Source organism: Urtica dioica, chromosome 6 (assembly GCF_054948205.1).
Source record: "Urtica dioica subsp. dioica isolate 48M chromosome 6, U.dioica_male_clone48M_v1_H2, whole genome shotgun sequence".
NCBI classification, from domain to species: Eukaryota; Viridiplantae; Streptophyta; class Magnoliopsida; order Rosales; family Urticaceae; genus Urtica; species Urtica dioica.
The window spans coordinates 18966976-18986510 of record NC_142761.1 but is presented as its reverse complement, the minus strand read 5'-3'; the positions used below and the strand labels follow the sequence as shown (position 1 = coordinate 18986510).

Here is a 19535-nt window from a genome sequence, read left to right as displayed (position 1 = left end):
CTTGAGGACTCACGTAGAGCCTGCACGAGGAGTTTCGTGAAGAGTCGGCGCGAGGAGCATCGGTCGACTCGCGGACTCGTAGCTCGACTCGAGGAGTGAATTCATCTCGAGGAGACATGTGAAGAGTCGGCACGAGGAGTATCAGTCGACTCGTGGACTCGAACTCGACTCGAGGACTCACGTAGAGCCTGCACTAGGAGTTTCGTGGAGAATCGGCTCGAGGAGTATTGGTCGACTCGCGGACTCGAAGCTCGACTCGAGGAATGAACTTATCTCGAGGAGACATGTGAAGAGTCGGCACGAGGAGTATCAGTCGACTCGTGGACTCGAACTCGACTCGAGGACTCACGTAGAGCCTACACGAGGAGTTTCGTGAAGAGTCGGCGCGAGGAGCATCGGTCGACTCGCGGACTCTAAGCTCGACTCGAGGAGTGAATTCATCTCGAGGAGACATGTGAAGAGTCGGCACGAGGAGTATCAGTCGACTCGTGGACTTGAACTCGACTCGAGGACTCACGTAGAGCCTGCACGAGGAGTTTCGTGAAGAGTCGGCGCGAGGAGCATCGGTCGACTCGCGGACTCGAAGCTCGACTCGAGGAATGAACTCATCTCGAGGAGACATGTGAAGAGTTGGCACGAGGAGTATCAGTCGACTCGTGGACTCGAACTCGACTCGAGGACTCACGTAGAGCCTGCACGAGGAGTTTCGTGAAGAGTCGGTGTGAGGAGCATCGGTCGACTCGCGGACTCTAATCTCGACTCGAGGAATGAACTCATCTTGAGGAGACATGTGAAGAGTCGGCACGAGGAGTATCAGTCGACTCGTGGACTCGAACTCGACTCGAGGACTCACGTAGAGCCTGCACGAGGAGTTTCGTGAAGAGTCGGCGCGAGGAGCAGCGGTCGACTCGCGGACTCGTAGCTCGACTCGAGGAATGAATTCATCTCGAGGAGACATGTGAAGAGTCGGCACGAGGAGTATCAGTCGACTCGTGGACTCGAACTCGACTCGAGGACTCACGTAGAGCCTGCACTAGGAGTTTCGTGGAGAGTCGGCGCGAGGAGTATTGGTCGACTCGCGGACTCGAAGCTCGACTCGAGGAATGAACTCATCTCGAGGAGACATGTGAAGAGTCGGCACGAGGAGTATCAGTCGACTCGTGGACTCGAACTCGACTTGAGGACTCACGTAGAGCCTGCACGAGGAGTTTCGTGAAGAGTCGGCGCGAGGAGCATCGGTCGACTCGCGGACTCGTAGCTCGACTCGAGGAGTGAATTCATCTCGAGGAGACATGTGAAGAGTCGGCACGAGGAGTATCAGTCGACTCGTGGACTCGAACTCGACTTGAGGACTCACGTAGAGCCTGCACGAGGAGTTTCGTGAAGAGTCGGCGCGAGGAGCATCGGTCGACTCGCGGACTCGTAGCTCGACTCGAGGAGTGAATTCATCTCGAGGAGACATGTGAAGAGTCGGGACGAGGAGTATCAGTCGACTCGTGGACTTGAACTCGACTCGAGGACTCACGTAGAGCCTGCACGAGGAGTTTCGTGAAGAGTCGGCGCGAGGAGCATCGGTCGACTCGCGGACTCTAAGCTCGACTCGAGGAATGAACTCATCTCGAGGAGACATGTGAAGAGTTGGCACGAGGAGTATCAGTCGACTCGTGGACTCGAACTCGACTCGAGGACTCACGTAGAGCCTGCACGAGGAGTTTCGTGAAGAGTCGGTGCGAGGATCATCGGTCGACTCGCGGACTCGAAGCTCGACTCGAGGAATGAACTCATCTCGAGGAGACATGTGAAGAGTTGGCACGAGGAGTATCAGTCGACTCGTGGACTCGAACTCGACTCGAGGACTCACGTAGAGCCTGCACGAGGAGTTTCGTGAAGAGTCGGTGCGAGGAGCATCGGTCGACTCGCGGACTCGAAGCTCGACTCGAGGAATGAATTCATCTCGAGGAGACATGTGAAGAGTCGGCACGAGGAGTATCAGTCGACTCGTGGACTCGAACTCGACTCGAGGACTCACGTAGAGCCTGCACTAGGAGTTTCGTAGAGAGTCGGCGCGAGGAGTATTGGTCGACTCGCGGACTCGAAGCTCGACTCGAGGAATGAACTCATCTCGAGGAGACATGTGAAGAGTCGGCACGAGGAGTATCAGTCGACTCGTGGACTCGAACTCGACTCGAGGACTCACGTAGAGCCTACACGAGGAGTTTCGTGAAGACTCGGCGCGAGGAGCATCGGTCGACTCGCGGACTCGTAGCTCGACTCGAGGAGTGAATTCATCTCGAGGAGACATGTGAAGAGTCGGCACGAGGAGTATCAGTCGACTCGTGGACTTGAACTCGACTCGAGGACTCACGTAGAGCCTGCACGAGGAGTTTCGTGAAGAGTCGGTGCGAGGAGCATCGGTCGACTCGCGCACTCGAAGCTCGACTCGAGGAATGAACTCATCTCGAGGAGACATGTGAAGAGTTGGCACGAGGAGTATCAGTCGACTCGTGGACTCGAACTCGACTCGAGGACTCACGTAGAGCCTGCACGAGGAGTTTCGTGAAGAGTCGGTGCGAGGAGCATCGGTCGACTCGCGGACTCTAATCTCGACTCGAGGAATGAACTCATCTTGAGGAGACATGTGAAGAGTCGGCACGAGGAGTATCAGTCGACTCGTGGACTCGAACTCGACTCGAGGACTCACGTAGAGCCTGCACGAGGAGTTTCGTGAAGAGTCGGCGCGAGGAGCATCGGTCGACTCGCGGACTCGTAGCTCGACTCGAGGAATGAATTCATCTCGAGGAGACATGTGAAGAGTCGGCACGAGGAGTATTAGTCGACTCGTGGACTCGAACTCGACTCGAGGACTCACGTAGAGCCTACACTAGGAGTTTCGTGGAGAGTCGGCGCGAGGAGTATTGGTAGACTCGCGGACTCGAAGCTCGACTCGAGGAATGAACTCATCTCGAGGAGACATGTGAAGAGTCGGCACGAGGAGTATCAGTCGACTCGTGGACTCGAACTCGACTCGAGAACTCACGTAGAGCCTGGACGAGGAGTTTCGTGAAGAGTCGGCGCGAGGAGCATCGGTCGACTCGCGGACTCGTAGCTCGACTCGAGGAGTGAATTCATCTCGAGGAGACATGTGAAGAGTCGGCACGAGGAGTATCAGTCGACTCGTGGACTTGAACTCGACTCGAGGACTCACGTAGAGCCTGCACGAGGAGTTTCGTGAAGAGTCGGCGCGAGGAGCATCGGTCGACTCGCGGACTCGGAGCTCGACTCGAGGAATGAACTCATCTCGAGGAGACATGTGGAGAGTCGGTATGAGGATTATCGGTCGACTTGCGGACTCGGAGCTCGACTCGAGGAATGAACTCATCTCGAGGAGACATGTGGAGAGTCGGCACGAGGAGTATCAGTCGACTCGTGGACTTGAACTCGACTCGAGGACTCACGTAGATCCTGCACGAGGAGTTTCGTGAAGAGTCGGCGCGAGGAGCATCGGTCGACTCGCGGACTCGTAGCTCGACTCGAGGAATGAATTCATCTCGAGGAGACATGTGAAGAGTCGGCACGAGGAGTATCAGTCGACTCGTGGACTCGAACTCGAGTCGAGGACTCACGTAGAGCCTGCACTAGGAGTTTCGTGGAGAATCGGCTCGAGGAGTATTGGTCGACTCGCGGACTCGAAGCTCGACTCGAGGAATGAACTCATCTCGAGGAGACATGTGAAGAGTCGGCACGAGGAGTATCAGTCGACTCGTGGACTCGAACTCGACTCGAGGACTCACGTAGAGCCTACACGAGGAGTTTCGTGAAGAGTCGGCGCGAGGAGCATCGGTCGACTCGCGGACTCGAAGCTCGACTCGAGGAATGAACTCATCTCGAGGAGACATGTGAAGAGTTGGCACGAGGAGTATCAGTCGACTCGTGGACTCGAACTCGACTCGAGGACTCACGTAGAGCCTGCACGAGGAGTTTCATGAAGAGTCGGTGCGAGGAGCATCGGTCGACTCGCGGACTCGAAGCTCGACTCGAGGAATGAATTCATCTCGAGGAGACATGTGAAGAGTCGGCACGAGGAGTATCAGTCGACTCGTGGACTCGAACTCGACTCGAGGACTCACGTAGAGCCTGCACTAGGAGTTTCGTAGAGAGTCGGCGCGAGGAGTATTGGTCGACTCGCGGGCTCGAAGCTCGACTCGAGGAATGAACTCATCTCGAGGAGACATGTGAAGAGTCGGCACGAGGAGTATCAGTCGACTCGTGGACTCGAACTCGACTCGAGGACTCACGTAGAGCCTACACGAGGAGTTTCGTGAAGACTCGGCGCGAGGAGCATCGGTCGACTCGCGGACTCGTAGCTCGACTCGAGGAGTGAATTCATCTCGAGGAGACATGTGAAGAGTCGGCACGAGGAGTATCAGTCGACTCGTGGACTCGAACTCGACTTGAGGACTCACGTAGAGCCTGCACGAGGAGTTTCGTGAAGAGTCGGCGCGAGGAGCATCGGTCGACTCGCGGACTCGTAGCTCGACTCGAGGAGTGAATTCATCTCGAGGAGACATGTGAAGAGTCGGCACGAGGAGTATTAGTCGACTCGTGGACTCGAACTCGACTCGAGGACTCACGTAGAGCCTACACTAGGAGTTTCGTGGAGAGTCGGCGCGAGGAGTATTGGTCGACTCGCGGACTCGAAGCTCGACTCGAGGAATGAACTCATCTCGAGGAGACATGTGAAGAGTCGGCACGAGGAGTATCAGTCGACTCGTGGACTCGAACTCGACTCGAGGACTCACGTAGAGCCTGGACGAGGAGTTTCGTGAAGAGTCGGCGCGAGGAGCATCGGTCGACTCGCGGACTCGTAGCTCGACTCGAGGAGTGAATTCATCTCGAGGAGACATGTGAAGAGTCGGCACGAGGAGTATCAGTCGACTCGTGGACTTGAACTCGACTCGAGGACTCACGTAGAGCCTGCACGAGGAGTTTCGTGAAGAGTCGGCGCGAGGAGCATCGGTCGACTCGCGGACTCGGAGCTCGACTCGAGGAATGAACTCATCTCGAGGAGACATGTGGAGAGTCGGTACGAGGAGTATCGGTCGACTCGCGGACTCGGAGCTCGACTCGAGGAATGAACTCATCTCGAGGAGACATGTGGAGAGTCGGCACGAGGAGTATCAGTCGACTCGTGGACTTGAACTCGACTCGAGGACTCACGTAGATCCTGCACGAGGAGTTTCGTGAAGAGTCGGCGCGAGGAGCATCGGTCGACTCGAGGAATGAATTCATCTCGAGGAGACATGTGAAGAGTCGGCACGAGGAGTATCAGTCGACTCGTGGACTCGAACTCGACTCGAGGACTCACGTAGAGCCTGCACGAGGAGTTTCGTGGAGAATCGGCTCGAGGAGTATTGGTCGACTCGCGGACTCGAAGCTCGACTCGAGGAATGAACTCATCTCGAGGAGACATGTGAAGAGTCGGCACGAGGAGTATCAGTCGACTCGTGGACTCGAACTCGACTCGAGGACTCACGTAGAGCCTGCACGAGGAGTTTCGTGAAGAGTCTGTGCGAGGAGCATCGGTCGACTCGCGGACTCTAATCTCGACTCGAGGAATGAACTCATCTTGAGGAGACATGTGAAGAGTCGGCACGAGGAGTATCAGTCGACTCGTGGACTCGAACTCGACTCGAGGACTCACGTAGAGCCTGCACGAGGAGTTTCGTGAAGAGTCGGCGCGAGGAGCATCGGTCGACTCGCGGACTCGTAGCTCGACTCGAGGAATGAATTCATCTCGAGGAGACATGTGAAGAGTCGGCACGAGGAGTATTAGTCGACTCGTGGACTCGAACTCGACTCGAGGACTCACGTAGAGCCTACACTAGGAGTTTCGTGGAGAGTCGGCGCGAGGAGTATAGGTCGACTCGCGGACTCGAAGCTCGACTCGAGGAATGAACTCATCTCGAGGAGACATGTGAAGAGTCGGCACGAGGAGTATCAGTCGACTCGTGGACTCGAACTCGACTCGAGGACTCACGTAGAGCCTGGACGAGGAGTTTCGTGAAGAGTCGGCGCGAGGAGCATCGGTCGACTCGCGGACTCGTAGCTCGACTCGAGGAGTGAATTCATCTCGAGGAGACATGTGAAGAGTCGGCACGAGGAGTATCAGTCGACTCGTGGACTTGAACTCGACTCGAGGACTCACGTAGAGCCTGCACGAGGAGTTTCGTGAAGAGTCGGCGCGAGGAGCATCGGTCGACTCGCGGACTCGGAGCTCGACTCGAGGAATGAACTCATCTCGAGGAGACATGTGGAGAGTCGGTACGAGGAGTATCGGTCGACTCGCGGACTCGGAGCTCGACTCGAGGAATGAACTCATCTCGAGGAGACATGTGGAGAGTCGGCACGAGGAGTATCAGTCGACTCGTGGACTTGAACTCGACTCGAGGACTCACGTAGATCCTGCACGAGGAGTTTCGTGAAGAGTCGGCGCGAGGAGCATCGGTCGACTCGCGGACTCGTAGCTCGACTCGAGGAATGAATTCATCTCGAGGAGACATGTGAATAGTCGGCACGAGGAGTATCAGTCGACTCGTGGACTCAAACTCGACTCGAGGACTCACGTAGAGCCTGCACGAGGAGTTTCGTGAAGAGTCGGCGCGAGGAGCATCGGTCGACTCGCGGACTCGTAGCTCGACTCGAGGAATGAATTCATCTCGAGGAGATATGTGAAGAGTCGGCACGATGAGTATCACTCGACTCGTGGACTTGAACTCGACTCGAGGACTCACGTAGAGCCTGCACGAGGAGTTTCGTGGAGAGTCGGCGCGAGGAGTATCGGTCGACTCGCGGACTCGGAGCTCGACTCGAGGAATGAACTCATCTCGAGGAGACATGTGGAGTGTCGGCACGAGGAGTATCAGTCGACTCGTGGACTCGAACTCGACTCGAGGACTCACGTGGAGCCAGCACGAGGAGTTTCGTGGAGAGTCGGCGCGAGGAGTATCGGTCGACTCGCGGACTCGGAGCTCGACTCGAGGAATGAACTCAGCTCGAGGAGATGTGAAGAGTCTTTCTTTGGGACCTCCGGCCTAACCATCGGCCCCTTGAGACTTTATTATTATTTTTGTTTTTGAGTCGTTGTTGAGTTGTTTTTTATTGAGCATTGATCCCTGTTAGCCCCCCGAGTTTCTCGCGTTTGTGAGACAAAGGCCGAGAAACTCTCGTGTTAGAGGTATTCAATAGCATGCGTTAAAAAGTTGTCATGTGTAGAATAACTCTTTATTGCAATAAAGGGGGTTGTTACAGGTAGTCATGGCACTTGGCCTTCTTTTGAGAAAAAAGAAAATTACAATTTTGAAAATAAAAGCGATCACGAAGCCGTTCGAGTTCGGGCGTGAGTCTAATGGCGGAAGCCGCGGTAGTCGTCACGGCGAGTGGTGGGCGCTTGTCTCTCTTTGGGACCTCCGGCCTAACCATCGGCCCCTTGAGGCGCCTCATTCTATCTGACGAGTCGGGCGCTCGGTCGGGGTTGTCACCTTGCCAACGGATGCGACGAATTCCTTGAGATCCCCACCTCGAATCAGGGAGTCAATTTGCTTCCTAAGTTGGTAGCATTCAGTGGTTGCATGTCCGTGATCTTGGTGGTAGTCGCAGAACATACTTCAATCTCGCTTCGCGGGGTCCTTTGTGAGTGGAGCGGGGCTTCCTAGCTCATTGCGGCGTAAGCTCAGGATCCGGTCGGGCGTTGTGTTGAGCGAGACAAAGGATTGCTTCGGGGTTGGAGAAGGGCGGTCATTAGGGACTTGACCCTTCTGGCGCCTTTTCCTTCGTGACTCGGGAACAACGGCCGGTATCACAAGCGCGGCCGCGCGTTTCTGGTTGGGTGCTCGATCAATGTTGGGTGGTCGCTGCCCCAAGACGATCGCGGTCTCGCGTTGAGCGTCGAGTTTTTCTCTCAAGTCGAACTTGTGATCTTCTCTTTGAGAGCTGAGGCGGTCTCTCAAGTCTCCGGAGGCCGTCCCTATCACCCTTGTTAAGGGCGTGTCGCTCAGGCGACGCCTTTGGCGGAGGCCGCGACCATTGACGTTGTCACCTTCACAAGGGTTTTGGACGCAGATGGTGAGCTTGGAGCGCCCCTTTCGGGACCTCGAGACTGAGTGTCCTCGAGTATTGCGCGAGCTTTGACGCCTTGACGTAGTCGCCCGAGGGTATCCCCTCGAAGGCGCATGCGCGTGCTCATCAGAAAGTTGACGTCTCGGCGCGGTCGCCCGAGGGTGTCCCCTTGGAAGCGTGCGCGTACGTCCCCTTTCGTGAACAGCGTGGTCGAGGTTGGTCTCGTGGTTGATGTCGTCGACGTCGTCGGAGTCGAGGAGGTCGGCGATGAGCGCGCCGGTGACGCCGGGGCGGTCTAGGAGCTCGGCGAGCCTTTGAGCCGTGTCCTCTCGGACTGCGGCCTCGGGGTCATTCACCGGGTCTCGGGGCTGGCTCTCATTATCATGAGGTTGCCCTTCGAGATGGTGCGCAGAGCTTTGGAGGTTGTGCCCCGAGCTAGTTGCTCGGGCGCCCACGGAGGTGGCAGGCACATGACTCATCTCTCGAGAGTCGTAGGTGTAGTGATAGAGGAATGGAAGGGAGAGCGTCGAGGTCCCCTCCTTCTAGCGCCAAAATGTTGTCGCTGATTTTCGGACAACTATTTAGGAGTCGCAAACGGTCAGACCCAAGGCCGGACCAAGTGGTCTCGTCTCGACTCGAGCGTGTCGGACTTGGTATCCCAAGTCGTCCCTTAGCTGTGGGTGAAGCTCACCTCGTCTTGATACCTGAAAAGCAAACAAGAGATTGTGAACTACAAAGGGGAAACAGGGGGGGTGCCCCTGTTTACCTCTCCGACGCTCAACATTAGTGGGATTGAGGTGGAGTATAGAGGTTTTAGGGGTGGTGAGAGGCCAAAGATGAGCGAAACGAGTGAAGTACGAGTTCGACAGCGTTTCGGGACTCAAACTTGGATTACCTGGACTAGGGGAGCGGCCCATGTATTTATAGGCAACCAAGGGGTGGTTTGAAGACCCCTTGGCCGAGTGGGCAAGTTTGGGTCGGCCAATGGCTGAGGGAAGGCTCTAGAGCCGGCCATTGGCCGAGGGAAGGCTCTAGAGCCGACCATTGGCCGAGGCAAGGCTCTAGAGCCGGCCAATGGCCGAGGGAAGGCTCTAGAGCCGGCCATTGGCCGAGGCAAGGCTCTAGAGCCGGCCAATGGCTGAGGGAAGGCTCTAGAGCCGGCCATTGGCCGAGGCAAGGCTCTAGAGCCGGCCAGTGGCCGAGGGGAGGCTCTAGAGCCGGCCATTGGCCGAGGGGAGGCTCTAGAGCCGGCCATTGGCCGAGGGGAGGCTCTAGAGCCGGCCAATGGCCGAGGGGAGGCTCTAGAGCCGGCCATTGGCCGAGGCAAGGTTCTAGAGCCGGCCAATGGCCGAGGGGAGGCTCTAGAGCCGGTCATTGGCCGAGGCAAGGCTCTAGAGCCGGCCATTGGCCGAGGCAAGGCTCTAGAGCCAGCCAATGGCCGAGGGGAGGCTCTAGAGCCGGCCAATGGCCGAGGGGAGGCTCTAGAGCCGGCCATTGGCCGTGGCAAGGCTCTAGAGCCGGCCAATGGCCGAGGGACTTGGTCGGCCGGGAGGTGACGTTGTGATTTTGCCCCTATCGATCGTTGACGGGCCGACAACAAATATCATCAGCTAGTCGGGATTTACAAAATTACCATTTTACCCTTCTAGCTGTTATTTCCTCAACTTCTTTGTCGCTTGTGAATAAGTTAGAAACAATGTATTGACGAGGAGCTAACAAGTCACATTGTTTCATCCAAAAGAGTCAAGACTCAATTTGGACACTGGCCAGTTCATTTATTCACATTCCAAGGAACAAAGCATGAGGTGATATACATTGCATTTCAGCAATCTTGTAAATGAATTCCATATCTATGAGAACTTCACAAAGTTACTCATGACATTCTCAAAACTTAGTACTTCACCAATAGGCCATGTTCGGAATCACATAGTGAGTTCGAACTCTGACTTTCTCAAATGAGAATACGTAAGTTGTGAAATGGCATGTCTCATTTCAGGATTAAGGTAAGCATGATGCAATTCATACGTAGTGACTTCGAGACATAAGAGGTTAAATGGTTTGTTCTTATCTTGTCTCTAGAAGTGCACTGGTCAATTCAGTACCTTCGGAAGATACCTAGAAGAACTATAGAGTCTCCAACTCTCAATGCCCCATAACCAGACATCATAGATTCTCCTAACAATCGTACTGAGGTCAATAGTCCTTTGACCCTTAGATTGCGAATATATCGTTTTAAGCAAACAACGAAGAGATTATTCATGCAAATCTACATTTGTCTCTTCGTAAGTTGTTAAGTTTGTTTTTGGACTAAAAGACTAAGGTTTTATCATAAAGCTTCAGACAAGGAAGATGGAATGAACCTTTCAACTTTTATTAATAAATAAGCAATTACAAGCAAGAGTCTTCGTAAGACTATATGACATCAAATGTACATAAATACACACTACAACTCTTCTTGTGTGCACCATTGACAACAATCCTCCTCCTGTAAATATCCACCTCTTTCACAACTTACAACACACAATTTTTTAGATTGAGAGCTTCTCTCTCTAGACTTGTTGGCCGCCCATCCCTATCTCTCTCTAATACTTCTTTTTCTTTTGTTTTGGCACATAGGTCCTCATTAGACCTAGCATTTGTTTTAGCTCTTTGGCTCATAGACTTGTTCTTGAGTCGTCGTGTTTAAAAGTGCCCATACACTAAATCCAACCATTCTCTTAAGACTCTAGTGGTGCTCACAGGTTCAAGAAGAGTAGTGGAAGAGGCGAGCTACATGGGGAGACGAAAGTTTCAACGTTCAAGCTCTATTCGAGGTTGGTACCGAGTAAAAACTAAATGTAGTTTTAAAATTTTAAATTATACGCTCATGCACTTTGTCTAAGTTGTAAAAACGTTTTACGTGTTTTAAAGAAATTTTTTATACCCTGCCGTTTGCTAGAAGCGATAAATCTTTTCTTAACCCTAGATCTATTCCAACATCAAGCTCATAATTTTAAAAACATGTACATGCATATCTTTGACCATAGCTCTGATACCATTTGTTGGAATTGATCTAGGGTTTAAGAAAAAGTTTAACGCTTCAGTAAGCGGCAGAATTTTAAAAAATTTCTTTTAACTAGTAAAACGTTTTTACTAACCTAGACAAAGAGCAAGCACATATAAATAAAAACTAATATGAGCATTAAAGATTACTAACCTTCTTAGAAGCTTGAACGTTGAGAAGCTTTTGGAAATTTACAGCGTTCGTCTCCCTCGCAGCACGTCTCTCTTTCTTTCCTCGCCAACTCGAGCAACCACGAAAGTTTCTATCACTAAATCACTCAAGAGAAGAAGGAATTAGTGTGTGGGCACTTTTAGACACTACGACTTAAGAACAAGTCTTGAAGTCGAAGAGCTAAAACACTAGGTCAAATGAGGACCTAGGTGCCAAAACCAAAAACGAAATTGAATAGAAAGAGAGAGAGAGGAGTCGGCCAAGTCTAGAGAGAGAAGCTCTCGAATCTTTAAAACTTGGATGAATGAAATGTGAAGAATGATGCTCCTATTTATAGGAGAGGTCTTACCTTCAACAAGGTGGTTTCCTCTTCTATAGAATATCACATATTCATGAGCAAATATTGTCTCCTTCCCACTTATGTCACACGGCCAAGGCAGCCTTCTAGAATCCTTGGATTGGTTTCCTTTTTGTTCCTTGCCTTGCCTTTGACTCACTTGGCCGAATTCCCTTATGCATGCATGGGAAATTTGTTTCCTCTTTTTCTTTTGACAAGTATCTTGATACATTTATGCACAAAATATTCTCTCTTTTCTCTTGGGTAGTAGGAGCCCATATGCTCTCTAGAAGGGACTTCTAGAAGCTCCTTCATTTCTTCATGACAACATGAAAAAGGCCCATTAAGAATTTTCAATAAAATTCTTATGAAATGAAATTAATCCACATGGCCCAATAAATCTAATTTTGGCCGAGTGATGCATGTCATCAAATGACCATGTCAAAAAATTTATTGACATTCATTTCATCCTAAGTCTCAAAAGACAAAAATACCCTTTTGACAATTTTTGTAAAACTTATCTCGTTTTTGTTTTGACTTAGCTTCTAATTTAACTATTCCTACTCGATGTGATTGGTGACAGTGACCTCATGGATCCAAATGAACAAAGCTTGAGCTAAATACTTGGACTCAAAAGTTCACAAACCTTTTCCAAGTTTAGCTTAATGTCAACTGACTCCACTAAAGAGTTGACACTGAAAATCTCTCGGTTCAAATGAATTTATTTTCTACTCAAGAATTCAACCAAATTATGATGAGCGGATCCACTGAATATTATCTATGTTTACCCTTCATGAATATCATCAGCAAGTCGGGATTTACGAAATTACCATTTTACCCTTCTAGCTGTTATTTCCTCAACTCCTTTGTCGCTTGTGAATAAGTAAGAAACAATGTATTGACGAGGAGCTAACAAGTCACATTGTTTCATCCAAAAGAGTCAAGACTAAATTTGGACATTGGCCAGTTCATTTATTCACACTCCAATGAACAAAGCATGAGGTGATATACATTGCATTTCAGCAATCTTGTACATAAATTCCATATCTATGAGAACATCACAAAGTTACTCATGACATCTTCACAACTTAGTACTTCACCAATAGGTCCTGTTCGGAGTCACATAGTGAGTCCGAACTCTGACTTTCTCAAATGAGAATACGTAAGCTGTTAAATGGCATGTCTCATTTCAGGATTAAGGTAAGCACGATGCAATTCATACGTAGTGACTTCGATACATAAGAGGTTAAATGGTTTGTTCTTATTTTGTCTCTAGAAGTGCACTGGTCAATTCAGTACCTTCGGAAGATAGCTAGAAGAACTATAGAGTCTCCAACTCTCAATGCCTCATAACCAGACATCATAGATTCTCCTAAGAATCGTACTGAGGTCAATAGTCATTTGACCCTTAGATTGCGAATATATCGTTTTAAGCAAACTACGAAGAGTTTGTTCATGCAAATCTACATTTGTCTCTTCGTAAGTTGTTAAGTTTGTTTATGGACTAAAGACTGATGTTTTATCATAAAGCTTCAAACAGACAAGGAAGAATGAATGAACGTTTCAACTTTTTTATTAATGAATAAGCAATTACAAGCAAGACTTCGTGAGACTTTATTACATCAAATGTAAAAAATAAAGGCTACAACTCTTCTTGTGGGCACCATTGACAACACGACCTCCCCTCGAGGACGAGGGGGCATGCCCCCGAGAATGGGTGCGTGAGCCTTGGCGCACCGACGGGGCAGGAGCGGCCGCGCCGTCCTTCAACCTCTCGGACCGGATACGTGTATTACTAGGGTTGTCCTCATTGGTCCTCGACTGTCCTTCGCAATCAGGGTCCGTATCATTACGGTTAAAGTAGCCGAGGAGGTTGGCAATGAGGAGCTCGGCGAGCCTTCGGGCCGTAACCTCACGTGGAGCGTCAACGGTCGTGACAACCGGTTAGAGGGGCTGGTTCTCGTTGTCACGAAACCGTTGCTCTCCTATGCGATGTATCAAGTTTCTCAGGCCGTATCTCGAGCTAGTCGCTCGGATGGCCGCAGAAGTAGTGGGAAAGTGACTTATCTGTCGAGAGTTTTTCCGACTAAAGTAGAAGATGAAAGTGGTGAGGGAACGTGATGTCAAGTAGGGAAGTCCCCTCATTCTAACGCCAAAATGTTGTCACAGTTTTTCGGACAACTATTTAAGACCCCAAAACGGTTCGGCCCAAGGCTAGACCAAGTGGTCGCGTTAGAGCTCGAGCGTCCTGAACTCGGTGTCCCGAGTTCTCCCTAGCTATAGATGTTGTCTGAGCTCGTCATTGTACCTGAAAGGGATGGGTAAACAAAGAACTACAAAAGGGAAACAGAGGGGTTGCCTCTGTTTACCTCTCAGACACTCAACATTGGTATGAGTGAGGTGGAAGAAAGGTGTTTAGGGTTTAGAGGCCAAAGATGAGTGAAACGAGTGACTTGTTATCGGCCCGTCCTGGACAGACGACGACGAGAGCCTCGCTCGGCCATCGGCCGGCCTGGGCCTCGCTCGACCGAAGGATGGCCAAAAACTCACCCGGCCATTGGCCGGCCCAAGCCTCGCCCGGCCAATGACCGGCCCACCTTCCCTCAGCCATCGGCCGGCCTACCTTCCCTCAGCCATTGGCCAGCCCAAGCCTCACCCGGCCAATGGCCTGCCGAACCTTCCCTCAGCCATTGGCCAGCCCAAGCCTCGCCCGACCAATGGCCGGCCAACCTTCCCTCGGCCTTTCGCCGGCCTAAGCCTCGCCCGACCAATGGCCGGCCCAGTCTTCCCTTGGCCATTGGCCGGCCCAAGCCTCGCCCGGCCAATGGCCGGCCAACCTTCCCTCGGCCATTGGCCGACCCAACCCTTGCCCGGCCAATGGCCGGCTCACCTCCCCTCAGCCATTGGCCGGCCCAAGCTCACTCGGCCAATGACCGAGCGAAGGCTTCACCCGGCCATCGGCCATCGACCGGCCCGAGCTCACTCGGCCAAGGAACCTTCAAAACGTTCGTTGGTCGCCTATAAATAGAGAGGCCCACTTTCTCCCAAAGGTAATCTGATTTTGAGCACTGAAATGTTGTTGACCTCTCGAGTCACTTGTTTCACTCACTCTCGGCCTCTAAACTCCTCTTACCCACCTCACTTATAGTAATGCTGAGCGTCGGAGAGGTAAACAGGGGAAACCCCTCTGTTTCCCCTGTATAGCTTCTTGTTTAACTCCTTTGCAGGTACAACGACGAACACACCCACCATCGACAGCTGGATCCCAAACGCGATCACTTGGTCCGGCCTTGTGTAGAACCGTTGCGGGTTCCTAAATAGTTGTCAGAAAACCATGACTATATGACTCGGGAGTTCTACAGCGTTTCAGGACTCAAAAATGCATTACCTTTGGAATAGAGAGGAGTCTCTATTTATAGAAGAGGCGTAGAGCGCTCGGGAAGGAGGAATGGCCGGCTGGACCTTTTTGACGTGAGCAGACGACCATCCGGGCATGACCGGGAGGCTCTTCGGCCAGCCATCCGGTCATTCGGCCATGGCCGGCTCGCTCGGCCGCCCAGACGCTTGGCCATGGCCACTGGTCTCCGTGTCCAACTAATCGGTCGTGCTCGGCCACTCGGCTGTGTCCAACCATCCGACCGTGTCCGGCCACTCGGCCTTGTTCAATTATCCGGCCACGTCCGGCAACTAGGCCGATGCCCAACCGGTCGGCCGTGCCCAACCAGTCGGTCGTGGCCGACTGGTCTTCTATCCGGTCGTCCGGCATATGGTCGGCCGGTCCACCTCGCGGGGGCTCTGTTGTCCGCACAGCTCAGGAGAAATACTTTGAGCGTCTTAAACCGGTCGAGGGCCTTTCGGGTGAGTCCGTTTCAGATAGACCGGGCTCTCAAGTAGGCGACGTGGGATTTGACGGATAACATTTAGTACACATAATATCAAAACTCAAAAGTATGTCGATCTACTGATAACTATATTTTCATAAATCTTGTTGTAATAGTTCCTCATTGTATATCTCGTGAGATTATACCACATCAAAGTACTCTTACTCGTCGTGGAGCTTTGGTATCATTAAGTGTAGACGGAAAACAATTCAAGGTTGGAGGTCCACCGATTTAACGGCCCTTGCCCCACTAACTTTTCAATTTTTTGTCTTTTAGTGATTTCAATTCAGCTTTATAAAATAAAATTATTCGGTAAGATAGACATCACATTATTGTATTCAATTCTTGAAGGCTTCTTTTAGAAAATAGCTATGATAATTGAAGAAAAAAATTCAAATATTTAGGTTGATTTGCTCTTCAGTATACAGCTTTTTGTAAACATTATATAATTTCAATATACAGTGTTCTGTACATGCAATCGGTTTATAGTTTTTTTTTTTTGAAGAAATCGGTTTATAGTTAAATAGTTAGTATAATTTTTTAGAAACATCAGAATACTTTAATAATAACTAAGAGATCAGATCGTTCAAAGTTCATTCTTTACCAGCACATGTGTATATTTGATGAACTGTATCCACATTTTACATCTGCATCAGCACATTGTTATGAGATTTTTTACATTTATAGTATTGTATACAAAATTAAACCCATAACAATGATAAGAGTATACAAAATGATTAAACGATGGTAAAATTAACATTTAACTAGACACAGGAGGTGTTTTCGATATCAAAAAAGAAATACGCATGTTATTTTTGCGATAACTTTTATTGTTTTGAGTTTTAATAAAATTTTATTATTATTTATTATTATAAATATCATAAAATTTATCTACTAAAAAATATTTTTAACTGATTTTTTGTCTAAATTTATGAAATTATTGACATTATAAGAGAACATATTATTGTAATTGTTTAAAATTTATATAATAGTTAATATTTTTATCAGCTATTGCTAGTTAAGTTAATAAAATTATCAAAATAAAAGTAGATATTATCTTATTCATTTAGATCTCATGCCAAAAGTATTAATTTAGATTCATAAATAATTTAGTTACGCACTCTTGATAGCTAAATTTTAATGGATATATTTCAAACTCATGGCATGAAACGTTTGACTAAAACTAGGGATACGAAAAATATTTGCAAAAAGAAATAGAGTTAAGAGCAGATGATAAAAATAAGGAGATTTTGGTTTTGGGTCTAAAAAGAAATCTAATCTCTCCCGCCATCCAGCTAGTGGTTTGCTTATCAGCCTTATCACAACCAATGATTAAAATATCGATACCTATATCGAAGTTTTGAATTTAATGATATATTGAGTATCGACGCATATATCGAGGTATCTTATAACAATTTCAATACTGACTGCCGATGATACCGATGATATATCGACTACCGATGAATATCTCGACAAAAATCCTATAACAGATAGATATTATATATATATATATATATATATATATATATATATATATATCATTTAATGATACATATAACAATTATATTTTAAATATATATATATATATTTAAAATACAATTGTATCTATAATTGTATCTATATAATTGTATCTATATTAAAATATAAATATATATATAACATATCTCTATATATTTATATCTATAAATACTTATTTCAATTCAATTAGCATTCTCAATATTATGCCTTGAAGAGGACTCGAACCTCCACGCTCTTTAGCACGAGATTTTGAGTCTCGCGTGTCTACCATTTCACCATCAAGGCATCTTGAAAGTGAATCGTATTCCTCCCTTAAGGCTATTTCATGTTCGAAAACTTTACTAGCGCAAACTGCCCTTGCCTCTAAGTGGCCTATGAAGTAACTTACTTCTCTTCTACTCTGATCCATACTGAGTCATTGGATGCTGTTTAACTCTTCTCTTGGAATAGGCTTCCTTCCGTATTTTATTGTATTAATGGTATCAGTAATCCCGGTTTACTAAAGTTTAATAGTCAGTCTTCGGTGCTATTTATTTTATTGCAGGCTAAGAAAAGTTGGTTAGAGCGGGTTTGCTGGGTATTATACGCCGTTCTCATATGATGTTTAGACCACTCTCTTCATAAACAACTGGTATTTTGTCTTGGTGGTATTTCTATCTAATAAAGATTATTATGGGTCAGATCGTATGGGGTCTAATTAATGAGTTAATGCGGGGTTTTCGAGAGGGATAATCCACTCCGCAAATATCGATCGAAACTTGAACCCTTGTATAGGTATGCAATTTAAGAAAGCACAACAATTGAAATGGGTAGTTGGTATCTAATACAAGTGATGATCTATTCCCATGTTCTGATCATTCCATTTTATTTACCCATTTCTTGGGTAGAGTCTCCCAACTTGAAATGATATGTCTGACAGATCAGATCTTTTACATTACGTTCGGAATGACATTGTGAAAAGATGATCGATCACTATTCATTGATTGGCATTATAATGTCATTGAATGTAAGTTAATGTTGTGCCAGGTTGGTCTATGAATGGTTCTATAATGAACTCTCTATGGCCTTTATTCTTGAATGCCAGTTTGTCAAGGTTATTCCGGGTTATGAATTGTTGTCCCGACCGGCTCGCTCCTTTCTGGACGGACGTGTAAAGGGGTTTCTTAATGCACCTATTTCTCTCTAGAATCAGTATCTACACTTCGCAAGACAGGAAAGAAATACATAACTATAAATTCCATGAACAGATGAATATACTACTTAATGAATGAGTATAAATTTATTTGAATTTTGAACCACTTATCTTTAACTTGAAACAAGGGAATGAAAAAAAAAAAAAAATTTGATGTTAAGGGAAAATAACACATTTATACCCTGTGTTTTAGTGAAATGTCGAGTTTAACCCTCGGTTTTCAAAAATGTCGAGTTCATACCCTCTGTTTAACTAAAATGACGAAATTATACCCTGAAATAGACAACAGTGTCACAAATATTTTTTTATTGACTTTTCATTCACGTTGACTATAATATTTATAATATAAACACCAATTATCTTTATTCATTTGCGTCATATATGTAATTTATTTAAAAACTAAAAAATAAATAACAGTTTCTTAATCGTGAAGAACACAGAAAGAGGCAAAGGGGTAAACATCGATAGTTGATAGTCATCAAAATCGCATATTCGAACAGAGAATCCAAGATTTAGAGTTACAATTCGAACACGGAATGAAGTCATTTCTTAGGCGGTATGAGTTTTATTATTTAATTTCAATTTAAGACTATTTTTATTTCAAAATTGAGAATTTGGAAATTAGGGTACTGATTTAGATTTGATTCGATTTTTCTTATATAAGAGTTAATATCAATGAAAGGGAGATTTGTGACGCTGTTATTCATTTCAGGGTATAATTTCGTCATTTTAGTTAAACCAGAGGGTATGAACTCGACATTTTTGAAAACTGAGGGTTAAACTCGACATTTCACTAAAACACAGGGTATAAATATGTTATTTTCCCTTTAATTAAAAGTAGAATTCACCTTATTGTGAAACTAAAAACTTGAAAAAAAATCATTTCATATAAATTTATGTAGTTTTATGAATTTTCAGAAGCAAAAATGGACCTTCGTTAGCTCAAAAACTCCAAGTTTAAATTTTGAACTTGTTTAAAGCCATAAAAATCGGTATTTGAGGAATAATGTTTCAATTTTGGCTGTTAAATTAATTTTTCCAAAAATATCGATATTTGAGAAATAAAATCGATATTTAAGCTGTTATCGTAATTTTTATACCAAACTCGTTGAAGTTTGAACCTTTAAATTCATAACTAAACACCATTGTATGGAAACTTTACCAAAAAAAAATATCACCGAATCTACCTACTTAAATGCAATAAACCTAATATAGACCATACTTCATCATTAATTCTAATATCATTCCATTTTCATTTTGACCATATTATATTACCTA

At 47.5% G+C, this 19535-nt stretch overlaps 1 non-coding gene across 1 annotated transcript; it reads right to left on the bottom strand.

The window, feature by feature from the left end:
- Positions 1-17269: 17269 nt before the first annotated feature.
- On the bottom strand, positions 17270-17350 carry TRNAL-CAA (transfer RNA leucine (anticodon CAA)). The gene has a single exon. It is a non-coding gene; the product is annotated as a tRNA-Leu (tRNA).
- Positions 17351-19535: the final 2185 nt, after the last annotated feature.